At 41.5% G+C, this 15478-nt stretch overlaps 1 protein-coding gene across 1 annotated transcript in view; it reads right to left on the bottom strand.

Moving 5' to 3' along the window:
- Positions 1–15478, bottom strand: part of orb2 — a 1372010-nt gene that overhangs the window by 923930 nt on the left and 432602 nt on the right.

The raw sequence follows: 15478 nt of genomic DNA, 5'->3' as shown, positions 1-15478 counted from the left end.
AGCGGAAAAATATCAATTGATTTCTGATTTTGCCAACACTGCTACCTGCCTGACAGCTCTATATTGTTCTCTAGTGCGATCGACCTTGGAATTTGGTGTAGTAGTATGGTGTCCGTATGAAACAGTTTGGATAGCGAGGATCGAGTCTGTTCAGAGGAAATTCGTTCGTTACGCTCTTCGCCACCTTCCTTGGTACGATTCTACGAACCTTCCACCATACGAAGATCGTTGCCAACTACTGGGTATTGGAACTCTTGAACGTAGGCGGAAGATTAACCAGGCAGTTTTTGCAGCAAAAGTGCTGATAAGCGAAATCGACTCTCCCGGGAGTTTGGCTGAATTCGAAATCTATGCACGTCATCGGATTCAACGTAGTCTGCTGGATAGGTGACGATACGGTTCGACACATGCAACTGCTTTCAATCAGCAAATTGTTGCAAGACGGTGAGTATCTGTCCATCAATGTACATTTGATGAATTTTGCCATGCCATGCCATGACCGTAGTATTATTATTATTATTCGGTGTTTATTTTTATAATTGATGTGTTTTTCCTTCTTTTTTATATTGTTCCTTATATTTTGAAAAGATATGGGGTTTTTACGCCTATTTGCGCAAATATTTGCCAAATAGGCTTTTCCCCATCAATCTTCTTGTAGACAACAAAAGTCCGATGATGAGAATAATAAATAAATAAATAGAATTCAAATCATTTGCCTGACTTCTAAACCTTCATCACTCTTTGCCAATGTTTACACAGTGTCATATTTTGGGGTTTGATCGATTCATAGATGGAGGGTGGCCTATCAGAAATTCAAATTTTTTGTTTTCAAAATGAGGCACCCTAATCTGCATTGATCGATTTATTTAGACTCTCTCTTTTGATAACTTCTGCTATGCAAACAGATAGTTTCATTAAGGAGGTTCTTATCTATCTAATCTAATCTAATCTAATCTAATCTAACGCCAACACAGCCAGTTCTTGAAAGCATCCTGGAAAAAGATATATGTATACCTCCATCATTTTTCTAGTCTATTTGATACATGTTTCACATCGAAGATGCGTCACACATATCAAAACGGCCAGGCCTACTGTGCAGCATTTAAGGGGCAAGATGATTCAGAAAACATCGGGCCTGATTAAATTGAAGATTTAAACACGATGCTTCAGAATCCAATAAATAGATGAAACGTGGACATCTCGTACCGTACGTTCCGATTTTGGTAATTATATGATTGCATGGAAGCATCGAAGCTAGAAGGGTTAAGTGATGCTCCATTTTCTCCTGATTTTGGGACATAAGCACTAACTCTTGTCCTAGCCTTTCATGACTTATGGCTATAGCGCCATTACACGCTTTCTGAAAAGAGAAGAGGGAATGGAAAAGGAGAAGGACAAAGGGAAAAGGATTATGTGAAATATATGAACATAAGCAATATTTTTGATTTGAAATATACAATATAGAAATGCATAACAGCGGTGGTCACTACCCGAGTCTTGTCACTATTATCAAGTCATAAAAAGTAACAAGGAATAAAATGTTATCCTTTGATAATAGGAAAATCCTGATTCCCTAGTTTGAATTTGTCACGGCTAGGGTTCGGTGGTAGATCTTATATCAGTAACGCACCACAAAAAGGTGATCTCCCAACGTTACTGGTTTGAAAAGATAAAAATCTACCAAATGGAATGAACTCACCAAGTTTAGCTGCTTGACATGTGTTGATGTAGAAGTCCAAATTGTAGACGAAGCTTGACGAAGATCAACATGAATTTATTAAATTTCATCATATAAAAATGATATTTATGCATTGATATTGAAGGGATCATAGAGTTATGGAGAGTTGGCTATAGCAGAGCAACCGAAAGAAGTTTAATATCATCATCATCAATGGAGCTTAGATCCTGCTTCATGACAAAGACCGATCAAACGGATGACGTAGTTTGACGTCCAAATCCATATTCCATTCAAACAACGGGAGAACAAAAGGGACCTCTCATACCACGGTGCATTGCAAAGAGCCCTCCTACCACTACCGCGAATCATCATTTCGGTGCTCACACCTAGGGGCACGCAATAACCTTTAACTCCAACGCAGGCAACGACTGTTATTAAATTAATTCCATTAACTACTGCATTATTTGCATTTATTACATGATGTAGAACATTAACTACCTTTTAATTCCATTAATTACAGTTGAAATTTCGTAAGTAAAGTACATTAATTACATTTTCAATACTTTTAATTACATTAATTACGGATAGATAATTTTAATTACCGTCAGTACTACTTCAAAACGCATTAATCACATTAAGTACTTTTGATTGCATTTTAACTTCAACGCACCGGTTCTTCGTATTGCGTGCCCCTCGGCTCACACTCTAATTCAATTGGCATTGACGGCACCTTCGAAAAACAATTTTAAATAGATCGATTACATTCGCAAAAATCACCATCTTAGCGCCCCTCGGTGGGACTTTGTGTGGGAGGGAGCTGTCAATTTGATTTTGTGTGTCAAGCAGTGAAGTTATTATCTTGCATTAAATCTTGATTTAAAACTCGAGATAAAAGTCTGTGGGATCGAAAAATTATCGTTGTGCTCAGAAAACAAAGCTCTTTCAGATGATATATAAAAACAGATAATGTTTACCCTTCTTACAAAGAAGGGTATAGATATCACTTGAAAAACCGACTATCGATCCGAGGCCCGGAGGGCCGAGTGTCATATACCATTGTGTATGTGTGTGTGTGTGTGTGTACGTGTGTATGTGTGTATGTGTGTATGTGTGTATGCATGTATGTAACGAAATGAATGCGCTCACGTTTCTCAGCAACCGCTCAACCGATTTGGACAAACTCGGCGCCAAATGATAGGTCTTGGGGTCCCATTGAACGCTATTGAACGGTTTTGGAATCGGTGAACCGGTTCCGGAGATATGGCCGGAATAAGATCCGGTGAATATGGGCCTTCATGCTGGATTTAACGGAAAACGTATTAAAACCATCATGCGACACATCAAATTACTACAGAATTCAAAAATAAGATCAATGCAAGTCGTGTTAAGTGTTCCAGACCACATTGGACACACCCCGGGGAAGTTGCTTGAATATGAATTGAATTAAAACCCATTAAATCACATTAAAATACGATGATAAGGTGATTGGTAGCCTCACCAAATAGACTACACCCGGATATATTCCGGGTACCCCCAGGCAGTGGCGTAGCGTCACTGGATGACACGGGGGTGGGGGGCTTGGTCACTGATAATGACAATAAAATAAATAAACTTGAATAAGTAAGAAGGGTCTGATCACACCATAGGTGGATAAATTCGGGTTTTTTCTTTCAATTTGGCATTGTCTAAAGGAATCTTTATCAGCTTTTCAAAAATCACATCCCTTCGGAAACTTCCGAAAGTTAGCGCAAAATTATGTTTTTTGATATCAAGTCTAATGAAAAAAAAATGATTCGACGCAAATACAAGCGTGGCATCGAAGTAGGCTATGACCATCGGTAATTAAATTGTAATCAAATAACACTCAATTATGTTTTTACGCTATTTTTTTGCCCTTATGCAGGATGGGTAAACATTTTTTAATTCCATCATATTATTCTTGGTTTTTTATGTTTTGAAACATGTTCCATTACACTTGGTAGCAGTTTGAGATTACACGATTGAAAATAGAGACGAAAAAAAAAATCACGCTATAGAATTGAGTGTAATGCAATTAAAATGTCTCATGCTGAATTTTATTTCAAAACACATTTTGATCATTTCCTTGAGAGTAACCGTTCTCGAATTTGGCCAAGTTGGTTGAAAAAGGTTCTTAGCCTACACAGTTGAAAAAAGTAATGTAAATTTCTATCATTATGATGCTTATAAAAGGAGCGATACATGACAATAACATTCAAAATATTGTTTGCAACATTTATTGCAAGTGGTATTATGGAAGAAATATACTTGAAATTATCATATTAGAGATTTTTTTTTTTGTTTATTAATTTATTTGGTAAGGCTCAACCGAATTAACTTTACAGAGCCGAGGATTCTTGGTCACTATACAATACATCTTAAAAATATAGTCAAAAGGTACAACACAATAAACACTTTATCTTCCGCTATCCAAAAAGCCTCCTCCATCAGAACTGGAGCCGCTTCCAGTAGTTTCATTGTATGGCAAATTGTTGTACGCCAACGAGGGTCAGAGCGCGTCCATTGCAGCAATGGACGCAAAACGTGGTCAGCACTCACACACTCATCACGAAACGGTTGCTTTCCAAAGTCGACGACGCATCGACCGAAAGAACTGCTGATGAAGAACAATGAGGAGGACCACACAATGGTTGCTGCCGAGAAAACAGACGATCGCGTAGCACACATCGAGAGTGGTCTGCTTTTGTCGACAGCCGAGTGAACACTGATCATATTAGAGATAACTGAAAGCAGCTTTAGTCCGGGAATAAGAAGGTGCTAGCTCTACTGTTGATCCAGAAACCCATTTCAAAATGTTTGATAATTCATACCAATTCCGAAGTCACTTTCAGAAGCCATAAACTCCACATGTCTACAGTTCCGATATCACATGGCTAATGGAACTGCAAGCACACCTTCAGATTCAGAACAATGCTTTGAATCCAGCGCGTATTTAATAAAGCATGAGGTAAAACACGATTGGGAACATCCATTCTCAGTAAAATAATATGAAAAGATCTCACCAAATTATGTGTCTATAGATCCTGTCTTAAGACATCATTGTCACCATCGTCCTCCTTCTCTTGCTTGTAGATGCTTTTTCCGCAGCAGCACACATTAAAAGTTCTTTTCAAAGGCACTAATTTCCTTCTGTATAGCTTAAGATATTTATAAAAAAATGCAAAAATATTTGAAAAAAGTGATAGAAGTCAACGAAAAAACAGCGACCGAAAGAAAAACACAATTCCACAGCACACTAGGATCCTATCAAATTTGACAATCACTCAAACTCTCATTAAGGATGTTCTTATCTATCATCCAAAACGTCAAACACAACAGGGAAAGCTTTTGCAGCTGAGCGATTAACTAAGTGAATCGATCAATACAAGTAGGACCTATTGAAATGTTTATCTATAAATCTCGTATGATTTTAAAATAGGTATTTTTTTTTATCATGGTAGTCATTTAAAGTTCCCAGGACCACACTGGTCATGTTTCACAAACCCCGGAAGGAACTGAAACAGAGACAAATATAAACAACACCTAGGGCCTATTTTTTCAAGATAATATTAAAAACATGATTGCCCTATAAGACAAACAAAATCGAAACTAACAGCTCAATATATTTATCTAGATAATGTCAAAACCGAGATTGTCCTGGGTAACAAAGGTTCTATTCTAGTGTATGTTTCTTGTGACTAATTTAGAGGCTGAAGATGTTTGAAATCAGCGGATCTGCTGAGCATATGCCATTAAGATAGTGGAATTAAATGATCATTGCAAACTCCTCTCTCATGTTTAGACAGGTGCTCTAGTGTGGACACAAACTTACAATAGAGTAATTGTAACCCTTTGCACTCACCCACAATAGAGACATTTGAAGTCATATTGCATTGTTATTCTATACCCAACTCAACTCTCTAATTCTTTTACTTCATGGTGCCTTAAATATCGAGTTATAGAGAGTCCACTGTAATTACACCAGGTGCTCGCAAACATATCATCCCGATATAAAAAAACCATCTCATGGCTGCAATTAAAACCGAAGACTCCCACGTTCCGAGCTCATTTCTCGTTTTGGCACAATTTTACCTCATGCATTCAAAGATGGTTCCATTTTTTTTGTAGATAATGATGAGAATAAACAAAAATCAAACAATACCCATACACCTGAGCTCCAGCAAGTGCCTGCTCTATATCGGTGCTTGACGTTTGCTGTGAAGCGAGGCTAGATTTTAATTTTCCAAAGTGCTTTGTGACCCCATTTTTCCGGTTTTGGTGGATACGACTAAAATCTCCCGTAGTTCTTCACCATCCAGGTTTTTCCCGGGCAACAATAATGACATGGCTGCTGGTGAAGATGATGATGATAATGAGAGAAAAAAAAACTACCTACGATAACAACGGGGCTGAAAAAGATGGATCATTTTCTTTGAGACAACACAGCTGCTCTCAGTTCTAGTTACCACTGAAGCAACGGGAGGAAGGAAGAAAGGGCATTAGGGAAATCCAAATGAAAAAAAAATTGTTTGTGTTTCGTCATCTAAGCAAGAACTTTGACTTCCTTTCTTGCGAAACCAGTTCCCTAAAATTCGAATAAACATTGACCTTCTTCCCTGGCTAAAATTGCAATACATATGGTATCATATCAGTATCAATACAAGACGGTGATATTTTCTCATTCAAGCCGCAAAACATACACACACACACATAATCAACGTCCGGTAGTCCCAATCGGAACCGACTTTGAACAAATTCCAATCATTCCACCAGTTGCCAGATTCGTTTGCTTGTTTATCGTTTTCACCGCTCCAGGAAAAACGAGAGAACTACATTCTTCCACAACACTACGGCCGCCATCGTCGAGCTTGTTGGTTCGTTACGCCCAACGAACCATGCACACTACACGGCCAACGTACAAGCAAAGAGATCGCACGGTCCATTTCCGAACTACTTTCCACAGCCACCACCGTCCTCGTCGCTGCTGAAACCGGCGCGTCGAAATTGACTGATCAAATACATACAGAGATGTAGAGAGAACCCATCGGAAAACATCCGGGCTGCCCGTCATCCGCTTCTTCATCAAACCTTTACCTCCCATCAAATGACCAAGCTCAATACCAACATCAAAATAAGCTTATCGCTGCCCACTTAAGTTCGCTGGGTGACTCACACTGGTCGAGAAGCTGGCTACCGGTGGACAAAAATATGGAGCAAATCATTCTCAGTGAACCATTCGGATTTAACGATCGGTTAGTCCAGTGTTTCTCATTTTATGGGTAGCTAATTGAACCAAAGAAGTCAAAAGTTGTTTCACATCAGTTTCAGAATCTTACCTTCCGAAGGAAGACGTGACCGGAGATTTGTTCACCTAAGAACGAATCCCAACGACCTTGACTGGGATTGACTGCAGACACTCTGGGGTTAATCCTTTTAAAGCATGGTAAGAAATGCGGTCGCCACCAGTCCACTGAGCCCCCTATTATCACAAGAAACAATTGCAACACGGAACTCAACAGTCTGCCAAAAACCACGGTTGATTTTTGGTTGTTTTCAGGGCTGGTAGCAATCACTACTGTTAAAAATAGTGATTTTAGTGACCAATTTGATGAAGTAAGTGACCAAATAGTGACTTATAGTTGTAAAAATAGTGACTTAAAAGTAAATTTTAATGAAAACTCTTAGAAATTTCTGAGGAGCTTCAGAGGAAAATTCAGAGCATGGTTTCATAAAATTTGTGGGAGAAAACGAATCCGGGGTATTAGTCCTTGGATTTTTTTTTAAATGCTAAAGGAGGATTACAATTAAATCTGAAAATAACTCCAAGACATCTTCTGAGGAATTCGGAAAATGAATTCAGGAGAGTCCAAACAAATTATGAGATGAAATCTAAGTAATTTGTGAGGAGAAATGCCAATGAATTCTTAGGAGACTTTCAATGTGAGTAGAAATCCAAGAGAAGGAGTGAGATTGAAAAGGAATTCTGAAATGAATTCAATGAATATTCGGAGAATCTTTCGAATGGGTTTCTTATTGTGGAGAATTCCAAGGAAAACTGAAGGAAAATTGAATTCGGAGGATAGCTTCACCATTATTCTTCTCCGTAGAATATGGAATGGACTATTCTGAGGTTTTCAAAAATACTTGAAAGTTCACAATTTTTTTCTGAAGTTAATTAAAGTTCGTTTGTAGTTTGAGAAACTAGTCTGAGACTCACAATCTTGCTCATCAAATTTTTAAGCTTCCCTGAACTTTTTAGGACTTCCTAAAGTTTCTTAAATTTTTTCAATGATCATGGATCTCCCTCTAAACGTTTAACAATTTGCTGAAGTTTTCTTAACTTCTTTAAAATTTATGTGATTTCTCTAATGTTAACGGAACTGCTCTGAGGTTCTTTGTTCTTTTCTGAAATTCTCAAAACTTCTCTAAAGTTTTAGCAGTTCTCATGAATCTTGTTGTATAGCCCTGAATTTAATTGAACCGCCCTAAAAATGTTTAAGCTTCCTAGTTAGCTTCTGAACGTATGCGAAGACCTCAATTAACTTTTTAACGTCTCTGAAGTTATCTGGAAATCTGGGAACTGCTTTAAACTTCCCACTAATTTTCTGAAACTAAAGTTCACGGATCTCTCCTTAAACTCCACAGATTTCTAAAAAGTTCTCGAAATGTTTGTGAAGACCACAGTCCTTCTGTGAAGTTTTCGAAGTTTTTTCTAGATTTCTGGAACTTTTGTGAAATTTTCATGGAATTACAAAATAATTAAGACAGTTCTATGATTTTCATTGCAGTTCTCAAGATTTTTTTTGGAGTTCACTTCCCTTAAATTATCGACACTTATTTAAATTTTCTTCAATAGTCTAGACTTTTCTGGTGGTATTTAAACTGCCAAATGTTGCCAAAAGACGTAATCGTAGAGGCAAAGGGTGCTTCCGTGCTTCCGTCTATTAACGTCTCTTTAAACTGTTCCCCTGGTAGAGGAGAATTAAGTTCATTCGAGACGGCTCAAAGCAACCATTCCGAGCATCAATAACTCCCCGTCATCCCTTACCTTTACACACCATTGTCTTTAGGACTATCAAGACTACCCTCTTATCAAAAAGAAGTGAAGTGACTATACAAGTCATTTTCTTTCTACTGCCACTTCAACCTACTTATGCTTATATCACATCGTATAAGTCAACCGCCCGTAAGAAATTGAGTACAGTTTGTTCTGTTTGTACTCCTGTCTTCCCTCAATTGTGCTCGAGCCGGGCACTCCATTAATATATGATTTACATCTAACACCACACCGCAACCCTGGCAGTAGGCCACACTGCCACTAAAACGAGGGCCATGAGTGAGCCGTGTATGACCAACCCTCAGCCGAGTCAGAACTTTCTGATCTCGAGAATTGGGTACATCTTTCCACTCTTGTGTAGTATTCTTGATTCTACGCAGGAATGCATCACGGTTGTTATGCCACGATACATTCCATGCGTATCTCGAGGTCTGCTTCACCCAGCGGGTAGCGTCACTATACGGCACCGAAGTGACCTCTAGCTGAGCAAGACGACCTTGGTTAGCTAGTCTATTAGCAGCCTCATTCCCTGGGATACCTGCGTGCCCAGGTACCCATACAAAGGTTATGTTAGCGTACCGCTGTACCTCCAACAACCACGAGTGTCCAACCTGCCCATGCTCAAGGGCAGAAAGACAACTCGCTGAGTCAGAGAATACAACGGCCTGAGACCCGTTTGCTAGCCTGCAAGCTTGCAGGAGAGCAAAGGCCTCAGCTGAGAAGATACCACAGAGACCGGATAACCGGCCGCAGCGGCTTATTGCCTCCCCAGACACCCCATACAGGCAAAGGGTGGGCTGTGCTTAGTAGGCCCAGAATTATATCTAACCCTTACTGACTAAAGGCTATGGAAATAGACCTGTGCGCCGATCAATATATTTTCGGCGGCGGTGGTTGCGTGGCAGCGTCACGCCGTTTGTTTTCGGTGGCGGCGGTGGTCGGCGTTGGTCGGCGTTGGTCGGCGTGAGTTTTTGAAAGATTTAGAAAAAGCAAAACTTTCCAAGCCAATTGCACATGGTCTCGGATAAAATCGTGTAGATACGGTCAGCCCAGCTATGTTAAAAACTCGCTCACTTGGCGTGCTGGTGGCGGGCACACACAATACCTTGCGAACCATGGCTGCCAACCAAGGATACTTACTTAAGGGTCCTGTACACCACCGGAGGTGCAATTGCCTACGCGAAAGACTTCCATCCTGGGTGGCTGCTCGGTTGTGCCTTGACCTGCGCCCAGGTCAGATTCATATAGACTTGCTTTATTTCCTTGTTGAGGCTCCACCACCATGAGCCCCTGGATCTGCTTCTGCTGCAATGTCCTGCCAGATTCCAATCCAGCGCTTGCTTGCAGATTTCTTTTCCGCCCAGTCGAAGTGTGTGGCCGACCCACCTCCACTTTCGCTCTCGAATTTCTGTTGCTATCGGCTTCTGATGACACCGACGATGGAGCTCGGCGTTCGAGATCCAGTTGTGAGGCCACCAGGCGCGAATTATAAGACCTATGCTGGCGTATAACAACACAGATTTCACGTTCGAGTTGAAATTTTGGTACGTTGACTTAGCTGGTTTGATCTCCATACGTTTCGTAAACTCGCAAAAGCAGCTCTAGCCTCCTTGATTCGTGCACCTATGTCGCTCTTGGTCCCGCCGTCCGACGCTTTTTGGCTGCCAAGATATTGGAAGCTTTTGACCTTCTGCTTGCCCCGCTACCATAAAGTTGGAAGGGTTGCCCGTGTTGATTTCCAACGATTTGGTCTTGTTAACGTTGATGGTGAGACCCGCCGCAGAGGAGCGTTTGGCTAGGTCATTGAGCTTACTCTGCATATCAGCCAAATCGAAGTCGTTGAGATGCTCTATGGTGATAGGCTGCCAAAGCAACCCACGATTTGGTACACGGTCAATTGCACCCACCATGATCTCGTCGATTACGATGAGGAACAGTTGCGGTGATAGTATACATCCTTATCTCACACTTGCGACTACCCGGATAGGGTCAGACAAGGCTCCATTATACTGAACTCTGCAAGTGAAAGCCTGATACTGCCCTTCGATGAGGTTGACGATTTTATCCGTGAATCCCTTGCGTCTCAGGGTGCCCCACAGATTCTCGTGATTGTGTCGGTCGAAAGCTCTTGAAATTCATTGACCGGCTCCAGGATGATGCGGAGCTTGACAATATGGCCCACACAAGATCTTCCAGCACGTAATCCTGCCTGCTGCCGCCGTAGAGTCGCGTCGACCTTCTCCAGTATCCGATTCAGGATAACTTTGCTCAGAACTTTGAGAACAATACACAGTTACATGATGCCTCACCTATTGTCGCACACGATTAGATCCCTCTTCTTTGGGACCTTGACTAAGACGCCCTGCATCCAGTCGGCCGGAAAAGTCCCCGGATGAAAACTAGTCCACTTTTTTATTCATCCGATGTTTTCGTGGGATCAAGAGAAAGAAAGAGTCAGCTAGTTTCCTTCTGCCTCACCTATATCCACTCAACGAGACGAGATTTTTGACGTTTTATCGGCGCACCAAAACACTATCTCGATCAAGTGCGAGCAGGAGGGAAAATAATGATTCATCCGATTCATCCCTGTGTGCTACACACGCTATTTCAAAACTCCCCAAATTAGGGTAGAATACACCCAGATTGGTCAAAACTGAATCTACCAAAAAATGGGTAAACTAGCCCAGTATGAGTGACAAAGTTGATAAGTTGACAACATCGACATGATTCCGATCGACTTTGTTCGTATGTCAACTTGTCACTCCCAACATAGTTTACCCATTTTTGGGTAGGTTCAGTTTTGACAGACCTGGGTGGATTCAAACCAAATTTGGGTAGTTTTGAAATAGCGTGCATAGAGTGAAATTCGCTTCCGCAATTCCATTCGAGGCGCTTATGAGGCTGGGCAAGAACATGTCCTTGGCGATCATAATGAGATCGTTCAAAGAATTAAGTCGGAAATCATGAATGAACTCAAAAGTGAACTTCGTCTGAACTTCACCGCTTTGATCAATTCCAGTGCACTTACACCAAAATCATCAACTCGTAATACGAATGCCGCTGGGTCTTTGCGAAGCCGACGATTGTTCCGTAAACCTGAAGCTGCTGAACGCCATCAACAGGGTTTGATGTGTGGAACTGCAAGCTCAATATCTCCATCTATCGGCACTTTTGCTGTACCACCTCCAAGGCAGAAGTTTTGGCTCTACCTTTCGCGTATCTCTCGTGACGTCACAGTGGAGCAAGTACGTGAACTGGCGATGCAGAGGTTGGGAATAAATGACGTTGAGACATTCAGACTAGTTGCCAATGGTAAGAATGTCAGCAGTCTGTCATTTATTTCGTTCAAACTCGGTATGACTCCTGAGCTGAAAGCAAAGGCTCTTTCGACTGCAACGTGGCCAAAGGGAATACTATTCCGTGAGTTCAAGGACAACAGAAATGTTACAAATTTTTGGAACCCTTCTCGAACGCCAAATGCCAATTTATCCCCCAGCATACCCGGATCACTAAGACAACGCCATGACATAATAAGTGACAAATCCCATCGCTGCACAGAGCTCGTCTACCAACCTGTTCCTGAATGGCCGGTTTCGTCATTGCCATCTTCTTTGACACATGTTTCACTTGTCTCTACCGAACTTCATCCAAACTCTTTGCCAGTCCAGCAAATTCCATTTGGCTTTTCTGATCAGCCACAGTTAGGCAGCTGTACACTGGGACGCACCGAAGTTGGCCTCATGGAAGCCCTTGTACTTCCCACCGCAGTCGAGCCATTCCAGCCAGCGCTCAGCAGTCGTCCCGGCCCTGCGTGTGGGAGTAGTGCAGGGGTCTTCCAACAGCACAGGCAAGTCAACTTCTGTTATCGATTCAACGACTCGTGATCCGCTCATTGCTTCCAGCCAATATTGGCCTGCACCATCGCAAGTTGCTCAGACTCTAGGACGTATTGAAGCTATACCTGCTCCTTCAGACTTGCTGCTGTATTATCAGAACGTCGGTGGTATCAACTGTGATGTCGACGATTTTCGCGTAGCTACCTCGGATCTTTGCTACATCATTATTCTCACGGAGACATGGTTGGATTCACGCACGTTCTCTCGTCAGGTGTTCGGCGACGATTATGAAGTTTTCTGTTGCGATAGGAATGCTGCTAATAGTCGGAAAGTTAAAGGTGGAGGTGTTTTAGTGGCTATAAATTCTAGGTTTAGAGCAAGGGTACTAGAAAATAATGCTTGGACATTAGGGTGCTTCATTCTGAAAAAAGTGATGAATTTCTGATGGGCCACCCTCCAGTTCGATTCATAGCCCCAAAATATGAACCTGTGCAAAAATTGGTAAAGATTGATGAAGGTTTAGAGGTCGCGCCAATGATTTGAAATTTGTATGGGAATTACTATGGAAGAATTTAAAAAATCGCTTATATCGCTATAACTTTGCTTCTACTTGTCCAAATGTCGAAAAAATTTAGTATGTTATTGCTATGGCAATAAACAAAAAGCCTACAGTTGCTACGCTCAGTTTTGCAGCGTATCAAGAATTATAAAAATGTGAAAAAATGGCAAAATAGGGTAAATTGACAGATGAATATGTACAAGGCAACAACGCCAATTTCATCGCAACAACAACAGGCTTGTTGATCATTGTCATGACAACCACATATTTTTTTTTTCAACGTTTGGACAACTACAACCAAAGTTAGAGCAATGTAAACGAAAATCAATAATTTCCCATACTAATTCACCAAAATCTCCATACAAAATCCAAATCATTGGCGCGACCTCTAAACCTTCATCAATCTTTACCATTTTTTGCACAGGTTCATATTTTGGGGCTATGAATCGAACTGGAGGGTGGCCTATCAAAAATTCATCACTTTTTTCAAAATGAAACACCCTATTGGACATGCTTAGAGCAGGTGTGGACGTCGATTAAGCTGGGCGATCGTACCTTGTTTCTCTGTGCGGTTTACTTTCCTCCCGACCGTATACGGGAGCGTGACCTCATCGAAACCCAATCGGCCAATCGGTTTTCTCTGTTCTGGATACCGCCAAAGCTACCGATGAAGTTATTGTGTTTGGTGACTTCAATCTCCCGGGGATTTCATGGAAAAAAAAACTTAAAACGGCTTCCTCTATCCTGACATGGATCACTCTGTCATCCATTCCTTCGCTTCGCTCAGCCACTCTTTCTCAAATCAACCATGTTATTAACCAGAACAACCGCAGTTTGGATCTTTGTTTTGTAAGCGCCCAGGACATGGCTCCTTTCTTATGCGAGGCGCCCACTCCTCTGGTGAGACTGGATCGTCACCACCCGCCGCTACTGGTGACGTTAAGTACTAAGCTGATGCATGATTTTAATATTTCACCTGCCACCGTTTCCTACGATTTTCGCAACGCCGACCATGGTAGGACCGCCGAGTTACTCTCCAATTTAGATTGGGACGACTTATTGGACACCGTTGACATTGAGTCCGCCGCTCAAACTATTTCCAATGTCCAATGTCCAATGTCAATGTTTTTAGGACTTCCCTGACTTCTTAAAGTTTTTCCAACTTAAAAGAAGAAGAAGTGTATTCCTAACCATCAAATATGATTACTATGTTGCCCACTTTTCAAAATGACTCTGAACTACTGTGCAAATCCCCACAATCTAGGTACCATCACAGGGCATCTTCGTTTCGTCCCTCGATCCCGGCCGTCGAATCCCGATATGACTACCGAAAGTCAGTCAATCAGTCTCCGAACAAGCTACCGCCATCCCTCCCCGCCCCACTTCGATGGACGATGTGAGGTGAGGATCCTGAGTTTGGCACCATTACTAGGAAGAATGTTTGTCTGGCTGCGTCGTCAGTGGAATGGCGTGGCACAGCGCGTTCCATGCAATTCAATTTCCAATAAATCTCAATAAACTTCTGCGCTGCTCCGTTCCCGGCTCCGAGGAAAGCTACCATGCGGGTGAGATAAAACGGATATCGAAACGAGATTAGTGTTTCGATTTCCGGAATGTTTCACGTATTTTCTCTGTCTTGTTGCTTGGGCGGCGCGCGGCAGTGGCAGCGAACTTTTGAGCTTCCTATCAATAAAGGCACATACGTCTAGCTCTAGCTACCCACCCAAGGCAGGACGAAGGAAAACACCGGGGTCGAAGAGCCAGCACAAGTTAGGAAGATGTTTACTTTGGTTTGGTTGGATGATGACGCCGGGCGAGTGTAGGAAATTGTTGCTTGGCAACTTTGCGCGCCTTTCAATGAGGTCCGTGAGGTTGATTATTCGGCTTTGATCTTCGAGGGAACTCAATTGGGTTATGCTAGAAATTTGTACGGCGCAGAATTTTGGGGTTAATTTAAGAACATTTTGTGGTAGTTACTAGTTTTCTTCAATCGTATAATTAACGTTACGAACTGCCATACACATGACGATGGTGATTCTTAAGTATTACAAGTAATCAAGAGTTAATGAACAATCAACAAAGCATCCTATTACGCTAGCAACCCCGCAATCTGATGCTATCATAATTTTCAGCAATGTCAGGAATGCTCACGAACCCCTAACATTTGCACTTACTACTAACTCAAGGTATCTTTCAAATAAGCTTCAAAATTGCATTTTTTTTTTATCAAATGTTAAATTCAGTCCTCTATATCCGTAATACGCGCGCAAGGCTCAAACCTTTGTAGACTACTTTTTTTTTAATTAATCTACTATAAAATCAAATATTAA

Source organism: Ochlerotatus camptorhynchus, unplaced genomic scaffold (assembly GCF_037179485.1).
Source record: "Ochlerotatus camptorhynchus isolate MF236.1 unplaced genomic scaffold, CSIRO-AGI_Acam_v1.1 ptg000203l, whole genome shotgun sequence".
NCBI classification, from domain to species: Eukaryota; Metazoa; Arthropoda; class Insecta; order Diptera; family Culicidae; genus Ochlerotatus; species Ochlerotatus camptorhynchus.
The sequence above is the reverse complement of the archived record's forward strand: the minus strand, read 5'-3'. Positions and strand labels throughout refer to the sequence as shown.